The sequence below is a fragment of the Poeciliopsis prolifica genome, unplaced genomic scaffold (assembly GCF_027474105.1).
Source record: "Poeciliopsis prolifica strain line A6 unplaced genomic scaffold, Auburn_PproV2 SCAFFOLD007, whole genome shotgun sequence".
Taxonomy (NCBI): Eukaryota; Metazoa; Chordata; class Actinopteri; order Cyprinodontiformes; family Poeciliidae; genus Poeciliopsis; species Poeciliopsis prolifica.
Genome location: NW_026562382.1, coordinates 601776 through 608190, shown reverse-complemented (window position 1 = coordinate 608190; position 6415 = coordinate 601776). Strand labels below are relative to the sequence as shown.

Sequence of the window (6415 nt, the reverse complement as noted above, 5' to 3'; positions counted from 1 at the left end):
TTACATTTCGATTCTAAAACAATTTTAAAAAAAGATAGAAAGAAAACAGTAAACAGAAACAAAGAATGGTTGGATTAAACTTTAGATGGATTACGTACAGCTGGGCGGATCTAGGGGAGTTTGTGTCATCTACTGGTGAATAGATGAATAAAGACATTATTGTAACCATCGGAACAGAAAGGTTAAAAAAAAACTGCCAGTGATTATTTATTTGGTTTTTTTTTTGGGTCAAAAAAGCCAAATAGGTATTTATGATTGGTGTGTTACGTTTCTGTATTGTCCACTGCTGCTAGTTTACCTGTTTGTCTTGAAACACTTTGTGAAAACAGGCTATGAAAAAATAAATCATACAGTATGAAAATGCAGAGCCAATAAACCGGTGAAGTTTTACATGGTAAATGTAAATATTGGCATCATGTGTACGTCTGGTTCCTTCAGATTTTCTCCCAGATTCTCCCTGATGTCGGCCCATAATCTCTTATTATGTTGAATTCTCTGAATAAAATGTAAACAAAACTAGAAAATAGTAAATGAATATCAGAGGCCTCTTCAGATGGGCTGCAAAACTGACTGTTACTGGAGATCCTTCTTGGCCACAGCATCACTATCCACAACCAGCCTTAAGACTTTTGACGATATGAATAAATACATTTAATGTCTCTTTGGAATATAACTGACTGTTTTTAATGACATCATAAGCTCAGATCACTCTGATAGGCTACTTCCTGGATGATCCACCAGCTCACGTTACGAAATACACCGGGGATGGAGGTTCTCTTTCTCGTCCCATAATTTCTAGATTGTGTCGCCTTCAATTAAATGTGATTTATTTTTTCTTTCAATCTTTTGCTTCTGAATCAATCAAATGTGGTGACGTGCATAAAAACTGAGACACACACAGCTTGCTTCCTCCGGAGGGCAGAAGTAGTCAATCACATGTTGATGACATGCAGGTAAACAAAACGCTGAGCCAATCAGAGAGCGGAGGCCCGGTCAGCTGACAGGCTGTGACGTCACGGCAGAAGCTTGTCAAAATGGCAGGACACCATCACCACTTCTCTCTGTGCTTCTGCGACTTGATGAGGTACAAAGGCTCTATTTTTTATTTATTTTTTTAACCAAAAATATAGCATTATATAGAAAGAAAGTGTCGGAGAGGAACATTAGTTTATTGCTTGAAATGTAATTTTGGTGACGGCGTTAAGTTTAGCCTAGCAGCTAGCAGGCTAACGTCAGATTGAAGCGGGTTTTAAGCCGCTTCATGAACTCCTTCCGCCAGGTTGCTGTGGTCCCTGGTGATGCCCTGCGTCTTCCTCAGCCTGGCCCTCACCCTGCTGCTGCTCCTGGTTCTGCTGGGGCTCCGCGTCTGGCTGCAGGGTCGCCGCAAGACTCGCCGCGCTCGGGACGGCGGCCCGGCTGTGGCTTTCTTCCCCCCGTACTGCCACGCTGGAGGAGGCGGGGCGGGTGCTCTGGTGCTCCCTGAGGGCCCTCATGAACCGGTAATGGAGCCCAGACACATCCTTTGGTCGAAACACTATGTGGTCACGTCACGTCACTGACAGGGAGGATGTCAGACGGTGGCTCAGCTGGCAGCTCGCGCGCACCCTGTTCGGCTGTCCCGAGTTCGATTCCCGGGCTTCCCTCTCGCTGCTCTAGTTCCTGTTTCCCTGCTGCTCCTTTCTGGATCTTTGGGTTCCATATTAGCGAACCAAGAAACCTTCAAAAAGCAAAGGTTTAATTGTTTACACAACTGGTGATAAGAGCAAACAAGTGTCAGGTCTGAGTGACCTGCCTGCCTGTCGACGTGGCTCTGCAGCGCTATGTGACTATGTGAGATCTTTTTAAAACCTCACACAGTGGTGGGCCACATAGTCTTAAAGTTTATCCCGATATTTTACTGTACCTTGGTGATGACGATATAAGTGATGAGATTACTTCTGTTTTAGGTATCTATAAATGATAGGGAAATGCTGCTCTAGAAGAGATTAATGTGCTTCTTTAGGACTCTAGTGAGAAATTATGTATCACTAAACTCCACACAGTCACTGCATTTAATCATATTTCCAAAATCATTGTTATGTGTTGATGCTCTCATTGAACAAACAGTGGAAAATATAGTAAAGTTAATAATCTCGACAATATGGGCAGGTTTGTTTCGCTTTTAAACATCATTAATTGGAATTTATCATAACAATAAATTCTTATAAGAACTGTTATTGATAAATTTATGTAACACAATTGATAAACAATGCAATAAATGCCCATCTCCATAGAGGCAAGGTTTTCTTCCATAAAGCAGTGATTCTGCTACGTGATGCTTGATAGATTTGTGGTTGTGCCATATAATGCACAAACAGATCTGTTTGATAAGCCAACTCTGCTTTAAACCTCTCCAGAACCTTCTGACCTGTCTGCTGTCTTCCTTCATCTTCCCTTTTTTTTTTTTTTTTTTATATTTGAAAACCTAATAAAAATGGAGAGCTTATGGCAACCGTTGCCTCCCCATTATTCCAGATACTCCAACGTCTCCTTTGTGGTGTACACGGGGGACCAGGGAGTGACTGGTGAACAGATCCTGGAGGGGGCGCGCCAGCGTTTCAACATCACTCTACCCCGACCCGTCACCTTCGTCTTCCTGCGTCACCGCGGCCTGGTGGAGGCCACTTCGTACCCTCACTTCACCCTGCTGGGCCAGAGCCTGGGCTCCATGTTCCTCGGTAAGACGTGAACGTAACACGCGTTGAGTGTTAAGAGTTTAGAAAAAGTAAAACACACTGTTCAGTTTTAGGGTCACTTCTGGTGCTTCTACAAGCGTAGGTCTTTCTGGATCTTTGGGTGTTTTCTTCTTCTTTGTATTAAAGCAGCTAATGCAGGAGTGTGTGTGTGTTTTAGGGTGGGAAGCTCTCACAGCTTTTGTTCCTGACCTGTACATCGACTCCATGGGCTACGCCTTTACGCTTCCAATCTTCCGGTACTTGGGAGGCTGCAAGGTGGCGAGTTACGTCCACTATCCCACCGTGAGCACGGACATGTTGTCTGTGGTCAGAGAGAGGAACCCCAGGTAGAGATCACCGTCTGGCTTTACACCAAGCTTTAATGTTATTTCCTCTTCAAAAACATACCTGGAGTCTTGCCTTGATTCTTTCACGAATGTTTGGGAAATCCTTTGATCTCCCGTGCAGCTGAATGGTTGCCACGGGTGGATTTAGCTCCGACTTTGTGACAAAACTCCTCCTGAAAAAACTTTGCTGCTTATTTTTAAGAAAAAAACTCTTGATGCGTGAATGAACGGCAGAGGTCATAAAACCACAAACACACATTGTTCTTGAAAAACATTCCCAGCTGAAACAAGGTGCCACTTAGAAAATAATACAAAAAAATATCACCAAGCTGCACACAGTAACTATTGAGTCATATTTTCAAATTTATTGATATTTATCGATGCTCTCATGGAAGAAGTAGAGCAGAAAATGTCAAGAATAACACTTATGATCATGCTGTCAGTTTTTACAACTTTACCATCAAGTTTCTTGAAAGGCAAAAACAGAAATCTTGTTTTTAGCTCATTTTATTAGCTTTACTCTCTTACTTCCTGTTCAGAAAGAGCAGGAGCTCCTTAAAGAGATAGAGGCGTTAAATTACAGATTTCTTTTAAGTCATATTTTATATGTTGGATTTTTTTTTTTTGTAACCACTGAAGGTGGCAGAGTTACTTCATTGTGCTATAAAATGATCCTATGTGGCTGGAAAATTCAGAATACTGTCCCTTTAATGAAATGTCCTCTTATTCTGAGCAGAAACTTGAACATATTTCCCCCAAACCTTTAACTGCAGGTTCAACAATGCGGACTTCATCTCCAGAAACCCGGTTCTGAGCGCCCTGAAGGTGCTGTACTACTGCCTCTTCGCTCTGCTCTACGGTCTGGCCGGCTCCTGCAGCGACGTCGTCATGGTGAACTCCACCTGGACGCTGGGACACATCCTGGCCCTGTGGCGCTGCCCCAGCCGCACCAGCGTAGTGTACCCGCCGTGCGACGTCAGGGCCTTCCTGGACGTCCCGCTGGAGGGGGAGGAGGACGAAGACGAGCTGGAGGAGGGCTGGGAGGAGCTGGGGGCGAAGAGGACGGGAGAGGTGGAGGAGCTGGAGGAGACAGGAAGTGCCACTCCATCGTGTCCGTGGGTCAGTTCAGGCCGGAGAAGGATCACCCGCTGCAAATCAGAGCGTTTGCCTTGCTGCTGGACAGGAAGGGGGACGGGCCCGGGGGCCGGAGGCGCTGCGGCTGGTGCTGATTGGCGGCTGCAGGAACCAGGAAGACGAGGACCGGGTGCTGATGCTGCGGGGCCTCTGTCAGGAGCTCGGCGTCTCCGACCGCGTCGACTTCAAGCTCAACGTTCCCTTCGCCGAGCTGAAGAGGGAGCTGGTGAGCGCCACCATCGGGCTGCACACCATGTGGAACGAACACTTCGGCATCGGTGAACACAAGATTATTATTGATTATTGTCTCCATTAACTAGGTGGTAACTGGATAGCAAAAATGTCTAAATAAGAAATTTTCAGTAATTAATTACTGCTCTTTGTATTCTCCAGTTAATGATTAATCCATTACTAAGATATTTGACAATTATTTCAATCATCAATTCAGCACAATTAATTTGATTAATCATTTCAGCCATAGATTAAGGTTATTTAAGCTGATTGGACTTGCATTAGGTAAAAAAATAAAACAGGAAGCTGTTTTTTTTTTTTGTAGATTTTTTCATATCAGCATTTTATTCTGAAGTAATAATAAAGTAAAACACCACTTACTCTTCAGGTAAGTGGTGTAAGTGGTGGTAAAACACCACTTACCCTTCAGGTAAGTGGTGTTTTATGTTTGAGACGTCCATCCCGTCTCTGTCGTTCCAGGAGTGGTGGAGTGCATGGCCGCAGGAACCATCGTCCTCGCCCACAAGTCAGGCGGCCCGAAGCTGGACATCGTGGTGCCGCACGAGGGCAGGCAGACGGGCTTCCTGGCGGACAGCGAGGACAGCTACGCCACGGCCATGGAAACCATCCTGGCGCTGACTCCTTCGGCTAAGCTGGAGATAAGACGCGCAGCGCGGGAGTCTGTGGCGCGGTTCTCAGACCAGGAGTTTGAAGCTTGTTTCCTCGCCGCGACGGAGGCGCTGATGAATCAGATGGTGCGGTGAGGGCGAACGAAGGAGACCTGGTGTCCAACTGGGACTAGAGACGGCTAGAGACGGCTGTCTGTACAGGAAGCTAGCAGGCTGGTATTCGAAAACAGGAGAGGAAGAATGCGCCAAGTGATCTGAGTCACTTCCTTTCTCTTGTCTTTTGAAAATCTTTTCCTACTTCAGACTTTGTAACTTCCACTAATATCACTGGGCAGTGATCTTATGTCTGTTTCAAACAAGCTAACTGTTAAAGCGCAACACAGTGCCTCATTATTAGCGTACTTACCAGGAAATAAGAAATTATAACTTAAATCTCTCTGCTTGCCCTCCAGATTTAAAACCAGATAAAATTCTCCACTCTGTACAGACCGAGGAGAAAAAAACCTGAACATTCCCAGCAACCGATGCTAATATGTAAAAATACCTTGTGGGTCGTATGAATGACGGCGTGTTCCAGGTCCATATGTGGACGTGTGTTTCCTGAACTGATAGTCCAGGTTTCAGGAAAGTCTTTGTAAGTGTAAACTGATAAATGTTTATGGTCAAATTTAAAGGGGATCATCTTGATACTTGACTCTGATAGATGAATGAAAGTTTTTGAGGTTGTTTAATTGGTCAGTCATCTGGTTCTCACACATCTTGACTTCAGGATGAAGGTCAGACTGATTGGTTTAAGCAACGAGGTGTGTTTAGTTTCCCCCTTTGCTTCCAGTGTTTCTTCTTTTACTAAGCTGGACTTAGATTAGACTCACTGTCAACTAATCTGGGGAAATTCTAGGAACTGCAAAACGTAGATTTTTTTGAGTTTCGTTCTGGGTTATACTGTTGCTGCTGACATGATTTTGAAGAGAATTATTTTTTTCTGACTTCTAAAAAAAAGAAATGGGTATTTAAATATGATTTTTCTGTCATTAGAGGTTAAGTTAAGATTGATGCTTCATGTAATCTCTATAGTTATATTTAATATGAAGGTTTAGCTGAGGTGACGGCCAAATCTACCTTGTCTGAATGTTGTTGCTCTCCTCCTGCATTCCTGTGTTTGATGGGCATGATGATGTAATAAAAGGTGTATTACAAACCCTCTTCTTTAAAGAGGCATTGATACTGTTTAAGCCTGTGTATAGAGAATGTTTAGATTCCTAGAGAAATGGAAATTACACTTGAATAATACACAATAAAAGCAAAAAGATGCAGCTGATAATATCTTGTGTGCTGCCCCCTTGTGGTGAGTGTCTCACAG

The 6415-nt window shown here is 44.1% G+C and overlaps 1 pseudogene; it reads left to right on the top strand.

The window, feature by feature from the left end:
* Positions 1 to 964: 964 nt before the first annotated feature.
* LOC129361238 (GDP-Man:Man(3)GlcNAc(2)-PP-Dol alpha-1,2-mannosyltransferase-like) lies at positions 965 to 6378 on the top strand (annotated as a pseudogene).
* The last annotated feature ends 37 nt before the right edge of the window (positions 6379 to 6415 follow it).